At 39.1% G+C, this 17,606-nt stretch overlaps 1 protein-coding gene across 1 annotated transcript in view; it reads right to left on the bottom strand.

The window, feature by feature from the left end:
* The window catches only part of LOC126413085 (lactase/phlorizin hydrolase-like), a 202,511-nt gene that overhangs the window by 62,644 nt on the left and 122,261 nt on the right, over positions 1-17,606 (bottom strand). The gene's annotated exons all lie outside the window — the stretch shown is intronic.

Genomic DNA, 17,606 nt, shown 5'->3' with positions numbered 1-17,606 from the left:
AAGAATGGGAAAACTGGTAGAAGCCGACCTCTGGAAAGATCAGTTTGGTTTCTGGACAAAAGGGAGGAAAACATGACACAACACTGTCTCTGAGACTTAAATAAAGGTTAAGGAAAGGAAAACCTACATTTATACCATTTGTAGACTTAGAGAAAGTTTTTAACAATGTTGACTGGCGTACTCCCTTCGAAATCCTGGAAGTATCAGGCTTAAATACAGGAAGCGAAAGGCTGTTTACAACTTTCACAGAAACCAGACGACAGTTATGTGAGTCAAGGGGCATGAAAGGGAAGCAGTGGTTGAAAAAGGAGTGTGGCAGCAGTAAAGCCGTAAAGGAAAACAATGGAAAATTTGAAGAAGGAATTAACGTTCATAGAGAAGAAATAAAAACTCTGAGTTTAGCCGATGGCATTGTAATTCTGTCAGAGACAGAAAAGGACCTGAAAGGGCAGTTGAACAGATTGTCTTGAAAGGAGTATATGAGAGCAAATCGAAAATACTGAAATGTGATCGAATATTTCAGGTGATGGTGAGGGAGTTAGATTAAGAAAAAGTTGTAAATGAGTTTTATTATTTGGACAGCAAAGCCACTGACGAAGTACAGAGGATATAAAACGTAGACTGGCAATCACAAGAAAAGCATTTCTGAAGAAAAGAAGTTTATTAACTTCGAATATAGATATTGTAGGAAGTCTTTTCTAAAGGCATTTGTATGGCGTGTAGCCATCAAACTGAAACATGATAAACAGATTAAAAAAGAAGAGAACAGAGACCTTTGGAACGTTGGGGTACAGAAGAATGCTGAATTTTAGATAGTAGATCGCTTTACTAATGAGAAGGCACTGAAAAGAAATTTGTGCTTAAACTTGACTAAAAGAATGAATCGGTTGATAGGACACTTTCTGATACATCAAGGGGTCACGAAGTGAAGTGAATCTCAGAGGGCCAGGGATGAAAACAGTAGAGGGAGGCCAAGACATGAGAGGTCAATAGATGAATACATTTAGCAGATTCAGAAGGATGTAGGGTGCAGTAGTTATTCGGAGATGAAGGGACTTGCATAGGACGTAGTAGCATGGAGAGTTGCATCAAACCAGCCTTAAGATTGAAGACCAAGACAACAACAACGAAGATAGTCTGACATTAACATACTACAGAAATATCCAAACACCAATAGTTTCATTTTAGGCTCAACATTTCATTTAATATACTATACAGGGTTATCCCGTTACGATGCTCCAAACTTTCAGGTACTGGATGGTTGTAATTTAAGTGCAGCTACTCACAGAGGTCCAGTGTGGACTGTTATTATCACATGGCAACGAAACTTGGTTTAAATTCTAATGCTTTAATGCCGAATTGGTTTACACTGGGGAAAACTAATTCCAATTTTGGCCACCAGGTGCAAATCGTTAGGAGCTTTATAGCCAGGGTCCTCCAAACAGTTCGGCATTTTGACGGTATAACGAGCCAATTGGATATACTCGTAATTTGGCGTAATATCTCTCAAGAGGGCAACCAACAGCTTTATCAATCAGTGCCAAGCCGATTAACTGCTTCCGTAAGGACCAGAGACGGATCATCGCGTTATTGACTTTCTCAGTTTGTGGAGCTCTTTCTCTTGAATAAATCATCCAATTTTTCTGAAACTGTTATCATTTGTTTGTCTGTACATGTACATCACATCTGCCGAGTTCCGTCCCATTCGGTTAATTCCTTCGTGCTGCTACTTTCGTTTTGTCTCTGTGCGTGTTTGCTCAATGAAATTCGACATAGTTAACCTGGAGCACTCGATCTTTTTGAAACACACTACATATGTTCACAAGTGTATAGATTGCGTTTGGCAGATAAATTACACATAAGAGATTTTATTTCGAGATATTATTTCTAAGGATTCATCTTAAGAACTAAAGACTAATTTTCTTGTTAGAGAAAGTAAAAGTCAAGTCATCATAAAGAGTTCATTGTGGTCTTTGATTGACTGTTGTCATTTTAAGTGACTTAAGGATCATTAATTACCTTTTTGCGAAACTGACAAGTCTTTATCAAGCATTTGTTTTGGTCGATGTAAGTGACTACTTGTTTTCCTTTCGCAACAAGAAAAATTCTATGCTGGATCATTAGAGACAAAGCTGTTAGCTGTAATATTTCGACCAAACAAGATTAATATGTTTGTTAATAAAAGAGATTCTTACATTCGGTCTTATTTCTGTGAGGCCACCATAACGAACAAAGGACTTACCAAAAAAATAACAATACCAAGATTTACACAAGCTAATGTACGTCCTAATACCTAATACCTTTTGAGAAACAGCTTGAATGTACCTAAACGTCCGCAAATATTTTCTTTGGAATTAAATGAGTCCACAGTCGAAGATCAAACAACGTCCCATCCATGAGATGCAGCCTCCCCTTCAGTAATTCCTTGATTTGCAAGATGACACAAGGGCAGTATTACTTTGTATAGGTGACTTGCTGCAGCTGTACACACCTGATGGTTAAAAAAATGCTTTTATTCAGGCACAAGGGAATTTTATTAATCTGATCAGGGATCCGGAATATCCTCAAAATAAGACAGAACTTATGACGTCAAAACAGTGGAAGTGTCTGTGATACTATCCGTATGTCTCAATAGAAGTAAGGGACTCGACAAATTCTTGTACATTAAAGGTATCCTCGCGTACTACATGGGCACAGATGATCTGGAGGTTGCGCTGAATATGATGCACAGTCTTGCCAGTGGTGACTGTTCATCGACACTACGCCTCGGAGTAGAAACTTTATGCACCATGGTAACAAGTTTCCTTTCATTCCTATTACGTATGTTAACGACAAAAAAAGGGACATTTACAGTTATGAAAAACATTCTGATACAAGTACGTTGCTTCAGTTCAAATGATAGAGCACAGCAATCAGTCATCTTTCCCTTGCAGGTTTTATTTGGCAAATCTAGATTTTTGGTAGCCCCTATCCATTATCAATGCATTTCGTAGTGTCAATGCGTGTTGCAGTACGTTAGTCCTCTGATGTTCGTGCTTCTGACAGAAGCCTGAAGCCCGAAGAACAGGTGACTGACGTAGTAAAACATGATACTATGAAATACATTAATAATAGCTAGGCACTACCAGAAATCTAGATTTGCCGAATAAAACCTGCAAGGAAAAGATGACTGATTGCTGTGCTCTATCATTTGAAAGTCATAAAACAGTCGTTGAGTGCACCCACGTTCCTAATGGAAGGTAACCTGATATGCTGTTTCAAATAGCAAGGAACAATTGTGAGGATTTTTCAAGTTACAGTAATATTACGGCTACAGCTGGGCTGTTGTTCCCTATGTGGTAAATGACAAGGTGAAAACTTCGCTTGTTGCAAACACTATTCGCAGAAAAGATGGTCTAAGATGCAGTCGTTTACTCCAGAAATGAAATGTTGTGCATGAGTACATGTTGTGCATAAGTCACTGATAGAGCTAAGTAAAGTTTTCCCTCGACACAGTATATAAGAACGGGGCTTACGAAGACTATTATAAAAGTTTTATATCTAAATTCACATCCGTCACAAGTACCGCGGCTCAGCGTCGATGAAGCATGTGTATTTATCAGTTCACAGATCAGATAACTTTCTAAAGACGTTCAGTTGGAATTAGTGTTAAATGGAAAGGTGAAAATAACGTGTAAATCCTTTAAGAATGTTTTCTGAGAAACTCCGATAGAGAAAATTTCAAGCAACTTGTAGATGATTTGATGCAACTGTATCAACAGCTGCAATGTAATACTTGCAGATTTCCTAATAATAAACAAGTCTGCAGGCTTTCGTGATCTTTGTCCATTGCGGTAGGACCTTGTACAGTACTAGACATCTGTCAGTATTTTCCACAGAATTGTTCTAGTTTCCCCAGACGGCTCAGTGTACAGTCGTGCTCAAAAGTATCCGAACGACCTGAATTGCATTTTGCCTGATTCACATGCAACCCACATAAAGCAGCTGTCTAGCAGGTCCTCTAATCGCTCTTTGGTACAGTCGTTTGACTATTGAAAATTGCTCCAACAAGTCACCACTGGAAAACTCGGATCTGTATCGCAATAATTCAAGATGTAATACCACGATACTACAAATATCAGGGAACACCTTATCACAGATAACACTGTCCTTAAGGCTTGTAAGCTCACATTTATTGCAATAAATGACATATCTGAAATGTTACCACTCTCATTATTACGTCAGATAGGTAATGCACGTAGTAAGTTCGTCGTGTTCATGATTTCCTCTTCAAAGTAACATACTGTACTTGTTATTTAACACAAAATGACATTAAAAATTCAAGTTATTCACGAGCCGCTAGTAGAGAATATGTATGAACTTCAAATGACACGACGAACCGTCTCGTTCTGCATTTGGATTCAAACCCAGGTCATGCAGACTAACGTTTCGTGACTGAGGGAAACTAAGAGTCATTCCTGACTAGGCATACAGAGAGTGACATACCTGACAGTATCAGTTAGCAAATATCAACTTTAAATTACATAATGTAAACATTTTTAACGGACGCGAATTCCTACCCAGCATCTATTGTCCCTGTTAACGAACTACGAGAGATGTTAAATATTGCTTCTTCACAAGTAACTTACTTGAAATGCCGTGATTTAAAGCTTTGTGTTGGACAGGGATTCGAACCCAGAACCTAATTGGATTGTTATCGAAGCACAATCAACTGTGACATCTCGGATTTTCTCGGCAGTAGCTACATGTTTTAACTGAAATGACGAGACGAAACATTAATTTTTACCTTCTCAGGACTCCAACCCGGAACCTATCGCTGTTATATTCTACAGAAAACGAACGTTAAATATGGGTTTGTTACATCAGCAGCGGCATGTGACCATGTTTGAATTAGAAATAATGTGACGAAGTGTTCAGTGCTGACTGGGAACCGAACCCCACACATACCGTTGTTGACTACACACAAAGAGACATCAGCTACAGAATTTTTCTCCACTAACAGCTCGGAATAACATCCTTGAACTTACAGTGATCTCTCAAATGGTTCTGTGTCTCACTGGGGGTAAATAATGTCAGATATCGTTAGTGTTGACAACAAATGAAAATGCATTAAACATTGAAATTATTGTCCACAAGCAGATAGTTGTTCTCATGCTAGAGCTTGATAATACATAATGAAAACTTTAGTGCCGGGCCAGCATTCCAACCCATTCACGCGCAATATGTGGAGATGTTGAGGAATCTGCAGTTTTGAACAAACAACAAATTGTAGTCCAGCTGTATTGTCACGACGGGATCAAATTCCGCGTTAAGGGCGGTCTGAGTAGCATTCCAAGTTCAGAACCAATTTTATCGACATACAGAAGCTCAAATAAAAGATGGAATAGGGGTCCTGTGACCCGACATAGCGTTTGTTTCGTCACTAGATATAAATAACTAGTATAAGAAAGGTTGCTGGTGATAGAATTCCCACATTTCGCCACTCCGGACTTCATTGTGGTTCAACCTAACGTCTACTTGGTAGAGAAGGAATATCATGTTTAATGTGAATTTCAGACCACAATGCCATTATACCATCTTCACTTGGCGTAGCCAGAAGGGAATAGAATCTGTCTCTCCCCATTAAAAATTATGGGCAGAAATTGGAATCGAACGCGGACCCTCATCTTAGGACCGTATGATTAATCCAGCAGACCACGAAATCATCTCCTGTATGACTCATTTTTCTATCATAACACTGTTGCGGCACACTCGATGAGAATTCTGACACACAGGCCCCCTGTAGTGGTTTGCAGCATTTTCAGTACATTCATTTACTTAATTGACCGAATCGCCACGAACTAGCTGCCTCGGCTACCCACTCCATACATTCGACTCTATTTTGTCATCACCGAAATAAAATCATGTAACTGCCACCTACACAGAACTGCCAACAGTTTAGGATGCAGGAATATAAATAGAATGTGTCTCTTTCCATTTGAGCTACTCTATTGAGCAATCTGCTTTTTCAAAATGTCCTGCAGTGCACAAGAAAAGCTGTAACTGTCTGCCTCTGAGAAGTCTAGATCCGGCCATGTGCATTATCTCACAACTGTGGAATGCGGGAATTCTGGAGGAACTGTTGTTGACTTCTGGAAGAGCTGTAGCTAGATGACAGCTAGTAGCGTCACGGTGAGTATCACGTACCGTAGTTAAGACGTCGCGAGTTCTATTACATTCGCTGCTACATTTTTTACAATGCAGTTCTGCTGTCTGCTGAAGTTACCAATTTAATAGAAATTTGAACATAATTCCCTTCAATTCTCAACCCAAAATATCAGCTTGTGGAAAAAAGGCTAACGTCTGCGACATTTTGTTCTTTTCAGGTTTAATAGATGGCCAGGCAGCAGATGCATCTCGCAACTTTTGTATTATGTATGGGGAGAGCGCATCATGCCAAAATAGTCAGAAAAGTACTTTCTACATTAGCTGTCGTCTGGTAGTGGCCTTTTATTCTTCTTCAAACCTTGTTTGACAGTTTTAACACAGGACAAATTTTCTATATGCATGTAATCAATAAACTGCATGTGCAATGTCAGACTGTTATAGATAACTTCAGAGAATTGCCATATACCGTTGATGATGATTTTCTCTCTCATGTTTAGTATTTTTTTAACAACACTAAAAGAAACCTTACGAAAATTGTGAACTGTATTATAAGAAATGAAAAAAACTACCCACAATAACCTTATGCCGAAAGTCTGTTTTGATAAAACTGAGTATCTGTACACAAGCGTGCCTCTATCGGCACGATTCAGTAAATTACTACTCACTTAGATTTCGATTTTTTTTTCTTTCTTTCTTTTTGGTTTGCAAATGTAGCAATTCATAAATAAAGTTATGTATTCCTAGAGACCCTAAATTTGCTTGTCAGCAGCGGAAAGAGGCGTTACCTGTTGTGCAGCATTGTAAGTTTTCACCATTGCACTATGAGCTGAAAGTATTTTCTTGCGATTTCCTTATCGATGTTTGATATGACTGCTTGTAGCTCTTTCAATGAACGGGTAAAAAAGTTGCATTCAGCGAACATTCAGCGAACCATAACAGACGCTTTTCCAGAGGTCAGCGCGTCACCACACAGATAGCGAAGAGGTATGTGGTGTGCATTCCTCTTACGAGGCCGATAGTGGCTAGAACTCGTAAACCGCTATTCAAAGGACAAGTTCAGTTCCGATTTACAAATGCAACGACTTTGCTGGGCTGAAAACCGTAAATTTACAACCTTTTGTTACACCTCAAGCGATAATAACTTAGATTATTCAATGGAAATGACAGAAAAATCAAGTGAACTTTGAGGCTTTTTTCCGTGCACACCAGGAAGTAATTCGTCGATCACAGAGTTGCCAAATATACCTTGCCTTGTTGCCAAATCTCAGTTACAGTACTAGCAGGAAGAAGACGAACCAATGTGATCCTACAGCGGGCTGGGAAGTGACCATAATTGGCCTCTCAAAGACGCGGCTGCTACTGCCTGGAAAACGTAATGCGTCTGATTCGCATTTCTGTAACCAGGTTTAGGGACTGGAGCGTAGTTACTAATAATACTCAGAACTGAATGAATACTAAGCATCATAAATCAGTAACTGTCTTAGATGTTTTTATATTTCTTTCGTAACTGTACTCAAATCTAAGAAACCCATTCACGGACGTTTTCGTGCCTTACCGATAGTCGAGCACACCAAACAAATAAAAGAAAAAAGAATGTGTGTGTGTGTGTGTGTGTGTGTGTGTGTGTGTGAGAGAGAGAGAGAGAGAGAGAGAGAGAGAGAGAAATAAAGATAAAAAAGAATGAGAGAGAGGGTAAAAAATTGTTGTAAAGAAATTGAATATCGGTATGTAAAGAAATCTTTCATTAAAATAACACATACCACATCATTACGAATTGTCTTATTCATGATCTATGTAACAAGTATTAATCCAATCTAATCTAATCATATCATATAGATGTCTAGGCATGAGGAGTCATGAATTACCGAAATTTTCACCAATATCAGTAACCAAATCTAAACTTGAAAATAAAAGACAGGAGTTTTTGTAATAAACCGGGACACCTATCAAGACCATTTCATCCCTGTTAACTAACCACGAAAGATGTCTGATATACTTCCATTCAGAAGCAACAAAGTGTGTATGCTTTTAAAGATGAAGTGCATGGTATGAAGTTCTGTGACGGAGGTATGAACCCAACACGTAATCGGATTGTTAACTAAGTAAAATCAAATGTTACGTATCGTTTTTTCTTACCAGCTGCTAGGTGTTAGAATCTAAAATAAGGATACAAATTTTTGTGCCTGAGCCACAATCGAACCGTACTCCTATCGTTCTTCTTTATCGTCCACGAATATAGCTTAAGTATCAACTACTTACTCATCAACAGTAAGATGTATGCGTGTTTGACCAGAAATTGTTGGCAACACATGAGGAGACATTAAAAATACACGTTAATTTTCACTAGCAGGCTGGTGTGCACGTGATAGGGCTTCAAATAAAATTATGAATATTTTTGTACAGGTTCAGGAATCGGACCCACATACTTACATGCTTACCTATGGAGGAGACCTAGAGAAGACTGCAATCTTGGAAAAAGGAACGCAATGATTGAACTATATTGTTCCGAGAGATTCAGGTCCTCGAATGAGGAGATACGAATACGAATCATAGTCCAGCACCAAATTTTTCAACGTCTCTAGTTCAATCAAATACAAGTAAAATAAGAGCCCTGTTCCTTTGAATGGCTATCTGTTCATCTAATAAAATAAAATTTTGTAATGTAAGAAAGTTTACTGGCGACAGTATTTCTATTTACAATGACCTCCGCCTACGTCATTTCCAGGACCAAACCGTCTCTGTCCACTTGAGAATGGAGGAACGTGATGTTTAATGCGGATTCTGGATTATTACGTCTCTCTCTTGAGGTTACCAGAGGTAAAGTAAATCTGTTGGTGCCTCTTAAAAGTAAATGCCTGAACCCACGCATTTCACTTGTGATAGTTCGTTCCACCAGACCATCGTGGCCACATTTCCCAGCCCCAGGAGTGTGCTGTAACGGATTATGTGCTTAGCTTACAAAATTAGTCACTGTGCAAAATGCGAGTCTAATAAATGATTAAGTAGAAGCAAGCCACTGACGCGGAGATTATGCTATTCTCACGTCAGCAGGATGCAAAGACTCTTCTAAGCATCATAGCCTGCCTGTGAGCCATTTTGAAATTTTCACTAATTCAGGAAATTTCTTAGTTCGAGAAAATCAACAGTGAAGTGTGAAGTTACCCGATAATTCAATTATTACCGTCATTATTACTATCATTTTCTTCATACTGCTGCTGGAACACATGTGCTTGAAGATCATTTAATGCCTTTTGGTCATTATGGAAGAAGTTTCCCAAGAACAGGTTCTTTCCCTGTCTACGGAATCCTTTTCATGTTAATATCAAACTTCAGCAATTACTCGTAGATTGCATTAAAATTAAAGTAATTGATGAAGACGTTACTTGATAACAAAAACGCGCTGCTTTTCTTCATTTACTTGCGCCTAGAAATGGCAGTCGAATACTGTCAAACCATAAGCCTAGGGATCTTACCGCCTTCCGAAATACGTCGCTGTCAGTTCTTCCATATGATTTGGTCGACGTGACCTGTTTCAAGTTGTGTAAGACAGAGAATGATTTAGAAAATCAATTGTTTTCCTTTGCAATAAATAGAAAAATTTTCATTCTAAGCTATCCAAGTTCAAAATTTTCTGAACATTAGTTCAAATTTAATATTCGCTTCTATAATGTAGGAAAGTATTTCACAGTTGCAAAACCCGCATCCGACTCATTGTCCTTACACTTAGTCGCTGACCATAAATTCCAGCTCAGAGTGACACCAGTTTAAGTAACCCAATGTAGCGAAGACTGTTTCCCAGTGCTCTTTCTCATCGGAAAATATGCAATTCACTCATTGGGCTCCGTGAGTACACTGTAACAGTAATTTCCGTGTGTATGCAATACATACGGATTGTAGAATTCAGTGGTGCTCTCTCCTCCACTTCTGTATACAATATGCCTGACCTAAACGGGCCCTTTATCATTACAGGCCCTGGGCGGTGCAACATCATACTGACAACAGTAATGTGCTTATACTGACCACCTCACTGTTCGTTTTACCTGATTTTGTAATCATTTAAGTAAAACAACATGACCTTCCATTGGGAGACATTTCGTCCCCCTTTTCCTCGTGTGAAATTTGTCAGTAAGCTTTTTGCCTTCCAACCAGCGAAATGCGGCAGAGTACTGCCGGTAAACGATTCACAAACCACGATTTAATGCCGTTAAGACGATTTCTTTAAACACTGGCGTAGCTGAAGGAATTTAGTTTCTTCTTAAATCGTCTTATGCAGCAACGTTCACAGATATCTCAAATAGGAGAAGCTCTTTATCCAGGTACGAAGAATGTAAAACAAACTTCCCACAGTTCGTGTCAGGTTGATCTTTTCGTCTAATAGCACTGCGTAAGTATTTTGTCTAAGAAGTATCACAAGTAGTGTTCCTGTAGCTATGGGAATCATTGGTTGAAAAAGAATTTAACACCAGGGGGTACAGCACTGCTAAATATTCAAAATGATTTTCAACTTAAGTCTGAGTTCATCCACAAACTGAGGCGTATTTATAATATTGAAGCTAGACTGTGAATCCTTGTCTTCCTTGAGTGGGCATCGGAAGGAGGGTAATCCCAAAAGTAATGTCTCCTAAGGAACGCGCAGGTGCCAACGCAAGGCACAAAAGAGAGATTCTTAATTTTAATGCTAATAAGAAACCACAGTAGTAGCTGCATAGCGGCAAAGTGATAAAGAGCTAGAGAACGGATGCGAAGGTCTCAGGTTCAATTCCTCGTTAAGTCCACGATTTTTATGTGCCATTTTACACTTATTTCCCGTCAGGCAGCTTTTGTTGATGTGAAAAATGCCGAGTTGCACTGCGGTCCGAAAACTACGTTTAACTGTTGGTTCCCTTATTAACTGGCTAGGTAAGTCAACTCAAAGGTCGGGGGGAAGCAACGGCATACCACCTCCAACAAGACCGCGCCTATTAAAGCACTGTGGTGTTCAAACTACTCTTCCAACTGATGACTACTTTACTTTCTATGGGTTCTAAAGTTAATGATCTTCGGGTTATTATTAACATTTTTGTGCTTTCATGCTGTAGCTTTGATACCAGTAAAAGTAAGTAACCGGCCGAGCACTGTCACCGGTCGAGTTGTCAAGGTGGCAGACGACGATGCTGTCGACCCCAGTTACAGTCTTGGTCATGGCTATGTTTCAATCGAATACCTCCATGCGACTTTCTGCGTATTTCAAGATATACTTTCATACACTTGGTACGCATCCAAATTGATATCTGATAGCGCTGTATTTATCAACATGAATCAGATTTGTTTCCCCCTGCAATATATCGGACAATACGTCAGTGCAGCGAGATTTCGTTTGTGTGATGTGCATGGTGTAAGAAATATTTGTGTATTGCTTGCTTCTGTGATAGGTTTCACCCCACTGAATGCGAGCAAGCTCACGAATAGACTGTGTATAACTGGAATTACGCAATAATACACTTAAAAATTGTGATTTTGCGTTATGTATCCCAGTGAAAATAACACTTAACAGGTTATATGCCTACTTGCTTATTATTCGCGCTTCTTGATGCTTTCCTCAAAAAATAAAAAAGAGAGACAGAGAGAGAAAACAGTAATGTATTTCAAATATCAGCTCGGTGACGCCATGTTCGTCTCGTGATGTAAAGCAAGGATAGTTGATAGGTAATATCTCGTTGTACCGGCGATATGTGTGGCTACAGGGTTCTTTCTTTTCTCTCTGCAAACAACCAGAACAGAATTCAGTAACAAAGTGGTAAGAACACCTATGCAGTGGGCCAATTAAACACTCAGCTTTTCATGGTTATTTTGTTAATCGTCTGTAATGCAGTAACACCCTTGATTACTGATGAGTTATTACTATCATTTTTATTGTTATTCGTCACCTCACAACAGCTTCCCTATCACTCGTTGCTGCCGATGCATGTAGCGAATGGATCAGGATAAATGGAATATGGGATGTTTCGTCACAGAGAATATACACATTTATGTCGGCGTCTTGTGTTCAGGGTAATATGAAAATCTCAGTAAGAGAAGACGACAACGGGATGCCGGTGATGCAGGCAATAACACGAAACTGTTTCTCTCGACTTAACACCATGACGACAGATAAATTGGCGTCACACTGTGTTTTGATTATAATTAGTTAGCCTTTTTGGGACCTCGTTTTAATACCTCGTGGGAGCAAGCATAATATTTTGCTTTTTGAACACCGAACAATAACACACAAAGATAGTAGATGGAAGGATACAACGAAACAATCAGACTCATGGGTGTGGATGCAATTCATCACTAGAAGACTAAACAAGGGGGAAACATTACGAAAGTAATGAATACCCTGGTTAGTATACATTATTTGTATAGATCTGAAGATGAAAAAGCGCAGATCTGCACAGTGCCCGCATCTGCACTTTAGTTTCTGTCTTAATGGCTATAATTTTTAGTTTATTCTCTTCTGAATTTTCAAATGAATTGATTATTACGTGGTACAGAATAATTAGTTAACTATGTTTCTTACAGCTTACATTCGCACCAACATTTTTCTACATTCTCGTGCAATTCATTAAATTCTGCTTCTATAATCACAAGACTGCACATACATGCAATCGATTTCGAGGTGCAAAGTGTTTGTAGTTGATTTCCAAAGACTTTTTATTGTACTGAAATAATCTTTTGTCACAAAGTAACAAGGTAAGTGTTTTAATCGTATATATTTTGTGGGAAACTGTAGTCGTGATGGAAGATTGCACACCTGAATGTTTGACACAACGGGTAGGAGAAAACGCTGCATATTAACCAAACTCCGCGCCTCCTCTCTGTATCTTCCTATGAAACGAGCACGGGATTATCCTTCTACAACGATACAGAGCTGTTTCCAGCACAGCTGAGAACTGGCAACATCGTCACAAACGTTTGGTAACACTGCGACAGTGCAATCACTTCCGCGTGTGGTACTGAATTGACTCGCTAAATGTACTTGATATTCCCTTTCCATTTGAATGACTCGTGCTATATAATCATCATATAATCTAAGACACTGAGACAGAAAATTCAGTTTCTTGGCTAAAGAAATGCTATTCTTCACATAAGTGAGAACTTTCATTACCTTTCACGATGCAATATGAGGCAGAGCGACAAACACCATGATTAGAGTGGCGTGCTGTTAGCAGTGTGTCCGTAGTCCCTTGGTACCGCCCATATCTCGTGTCGCAACGGCTCAATGAGTCGTCAGTCCAAACAGTGGTACGGGACAGCGGGTGCGAGATTTTTTCTGATTTATTTTATGGGGCTGCGAATTTCCAGAAAAATTGTGTAACTAAATCAAGAGAAAACCTTTACACATCAAAATTCTTGGTAGCTCGACACAAGTAAGTTGTATTACGGTATATCGATAATTTTTACTTATGGACCGTCTGACAGCAACTGAATAAAACACAAATTTAGTGTCATACGCGTATCGCCTTTATTTTCTGCAAGGCATCATTTTATTGTATACGTGTGTGTAAAGGCCTTCCGATGCCCACTCAAGGAAGACAAGGATTCACAGTCTAGCTTCAATATTATAAATACGCCTCAGTTTGTGGATGAACTCAGACTTAGGTTGAAAATCATTTTGAATATTTAGCAGTGCTGTACCCCCTGGTGTTAAACTCTTTTTCAACCAATGATTCCCATAGCTACAGGAACACTACTTGTGATACTTCTTAGACAAAATACTTACGCAGTGCTATTAGACGAAAAGATCAACCTGACACGAACTGTGGGAAGTTTGTTTTACATTCTTCGTACCTGGATAAAGAGCTTCTCCTATTTGAGATATCTGTGAACGTTGCTGCATAAGACGATTTAAGAAGAAACTAAATTCCTTCAGCTACGCCAGTGTTTAAAGAAATCGTCTTAACGGCATTAAATCGTGGTTTGTGAATCGTTTACCGGCAGTACTCTGCCGCATTTCGCTGGTTGGAAGGCAAAAAGCTTACTGACAAATTTCACACGAGGAAAAGGGGGACGAAATGTCTCCCAATGGAAGGTCATGTTGTTATACTTAAATGATTACAAAATCAGGTAAAACGAACAGTGAGGTGGTCAGTATAAGCACATTACGGTTGTCAGTATGATGTTGCACCGCCCAGGGCCTGTAATGATAAAGGGCCCGTTTAGGTCAGGCATATTGTATACAGAAGTGGAGGAGAGAGCACCACTGAATTCTACAATCCGTATGCATTGCATACACACGGAAATTACTGTTACAGTGTACTCATGGAGCCCAATGAGTGAATTGCATATTTTCCGATGAGAAAGAGCACTGGGAAACAGTCTTCGCTACATTGGGTTACTTAAACTGGTGTCACTCTGAGCTGGAATTTATGGTCAGCGACTAAGTGTAAGGACAATGAGTCGGATGCGGGTTTTGCAACTGTGAAATACATTCCTACATTATAGAAGCGAATATTAAATTTGAGCTAATATTCAGAAAATTTTGAACTTGGATAGCTTAGAATGAAAATCATTCTGTTTATTGCAAAGGAAAACAATTGATTTTCTAAATCATTCTCTGTCATACACAACTTGAAACAGGTCACGTCGACCAAATCATATGGAAGAACTGACAGCGACTTATTTCGGAAGGCGGTAAGATCCCTTGGCTTATGGTTTGACAGTATTCGACTGCCATTTCTAGGCGCAAGTAAATGAAGAAAAGCAGCGCGTTTTTGTTATCAAGTAACGTCTTCATCAATTACTTTAATTTTAATGCAATCTACGAGTAATTGCTGAAGTTTGATATTAACATGAAAAGGATTCCGTAGACAGGGAAAGAACCTGTTCTTGGGAAACTTCTTCCATAATGACCAAAAGGCATTAAATGATCTTCAAGCACATGTGTTCCAGCAGCAGTATGAAGAAAATGAATAGTAATAATGACGGTAATAATTGAATTATCGGGTAACTTCACACTTCACTGTTGATTTTCTCGAATTAAGAAATTTCCTGAATTAGTGAAAATTTCAAAATGGCTTCACATCGAGGCTATGATGCTTAGAAGAGTCTTTGCATCCTGCTGACGTGAGAATAGCATAATCTCCGCGTCAGTGGCTTGCTTCTACTTAATCATTTATTAGACTCGCATTTTGCACAGTGACTAATTTTGTAAGCTAAGCACATAATCCGTTACAGCACACTCCTGGGGCTGGGAAATGTGGCCACGATGGTCTGGTGGAACGAACTATCACAAGTGAAATGCGTGGGTTCAGGCATTTACTTTTAAGAGGCACCAACAGATTTACTTTACCTCTGGTAACCTCAAGAGAGAGACGTAATAATCCAGAATCCGCATTAAACATCACGTTCCTCCATTCCCAAGTGGACAGAGACGGTTTGGTCCTGGAAATGACGTAGGCGGAGGTCATTGTAAATAGAAATACTGTCGCCAGTAAACTTACTTACATTACAAAATTTTATTTTATTAGATGAACAGATAGCCATTCAAAGGAACAGGGCTCTTATTTTACTTGTATTTGATTGAACTAGCGACGTTGAAAAATTTGGTGCTGGACTATGATTCGTATTCGTATCTCCTCATTCGAGGACCTGAATCTCTCGGAACAATATAGTTCAATCATTGCGTTCCTTTTTCCAAGATTGCAGTCTTCTCTAGGTCTCCTCCATAGGTAAGCATGTAAGTATGTGGGTCCGATTCCTGATCCTGTACAAAAATATTCATAATTTTATTTGAAGCCCTATCACGTGCACACCAGCCTGCTAGTGAAAATTAACGTGTATTTTTAATGTCTCCTCATGTGTTGCCAACAATTTCTGGTCAAACACGCATACATCTTACTGTTGATGAGTAAGTAGTTGATACTTAAGCTATATTCGTGGACGATAAAGAAGAACGATAGGAGTACGGTTCGATTGTGGCTCAGGTACAAAAATTTGTATCCTTATTTTAGATTCTAACACCTAGCAGCTGGTAAGAAAAAACGATACGTAACATTTGATTTTACTTAGTTAACAATCCGATTACGTGTTGGGTTCATACCTCCGTCACAGAACTTCATACCATGCACTTCATCTTTAAAAGCATACACACTTTGTTGCTTCTGAATGGAAGTATATCAGACATCTTTCGTGGTTAGTTAACAGGGATGAAATGGTCTTGATAGGTGTCCCGGTTTATTACAAAAACTCCTGTCTTTTATTTTCAAGTTTAGATTTGGTTACTGATATTGGTGAAAATTTCGGTAATTCATGACTCCTCATGCCTAGACATCTATATGATATGATTAGATTAGATTGGATTAATACGTGTTACATAGATCATGAATAAGACAATTCGTAATGATGTGGTATGTGTTATTTTAATGAAAGATTTCTTTACATACCGATATTCAATTTCTTTACAAAAATATTTTACCGTCTCTCGCATTGTTTTTTATCTTTATTTCTCTCTCTCTCTCTCTCTCTCTCTCTCTCTCTCTCTCTCTCTCTCTCTCTCTCTCACACACACACACACACACACACACACACGCACACACACACATTCTTTTTTTTCTTTTATTTGTTTGGTGTGCTCGACTATCGGTAAGGCACGAAAACGTCCGTGAATGGGTTTCTTAGTTTTGAGTACAGTTACGAAAGAAATATAAAAACATCTAAGACAGTTACTGATTTATGATGCTTAGTATTCATTCAGTTCTGAGTATTATTAGTAACTACGCTCCAGTCCCTAAACCTGGTTACAGAAATGCGAATCAGACGCATTACGTTTTCCAGGCAGTAGCAGCCGCGTCTTTGAGAGGCCAATTATGGTCACTTCCCAGCCCGCTGTAGGATCACATTGGTTCGTCTTCTTCCTGCTAGTACTGCAACTGAGATTTGGCAACAAGGCAAGGTATATTTGGCAACTCTGTGATCGACGAATTACTTCCTGGTGTGCACGGAAAAAAGCCTCAAAGTTCACTTGATTTTTCTGTCATTTCCATTGAATAATCTAAGTTATTATCGCTTGAGGTGTAACAAAAGGTTGTAAATTTACGGTTTTCAGCCCAGCAAAGTCGTTGCATTTGTAAATCGGAACTGAACTTGTCCTTTGAATAGCGGTTTACGAGTTCTAGCCACTATCGGCCTCGTAAGAGGAATGCACACCACATACCTCTTCGCTATCTGTGTGGTGACGCGCTGACCTCTGGAAAAGCGTCTGTTATGGTTCGCTGAATGTTCGCTGAATGCAACTTTTTTACCCGTTCATTGAAAGAGCTACAAGCAGTCATATCAAACATCGATAAGGAAATCGCAAGAAAATACTTTCAGCTCATAGTGCAATGGTGAAAACTTACAATGCTGCACAACAGGTAACGCCTCTTTCCGCTGCTGACAAGCAAATTTAGGGTCTCTAGGAATACATAACTTTATTTATGAATTGCTACATTTGCAAACCA

Source organism: Schistocerca serialis, chromosome 7, assembly GCF_023864345.2.
Source record: "Schistocerca serialis cubense isolate TAMUIC-IGC-003099 chromosome 7, iqSchSeri2.2, whole genome shotgun sequence".
NCBI classification, from domain to species: Eukaryota; Metazoa; Arthropoda; class Insecta; order Orthoptera; family Acrididae; genus Schistocerca; species Schistocerca serialis.
Note: the sequence above shows the minus strand (reverse complement) of the source record. Positions and strands in the feature narration are given on the sequence as shown.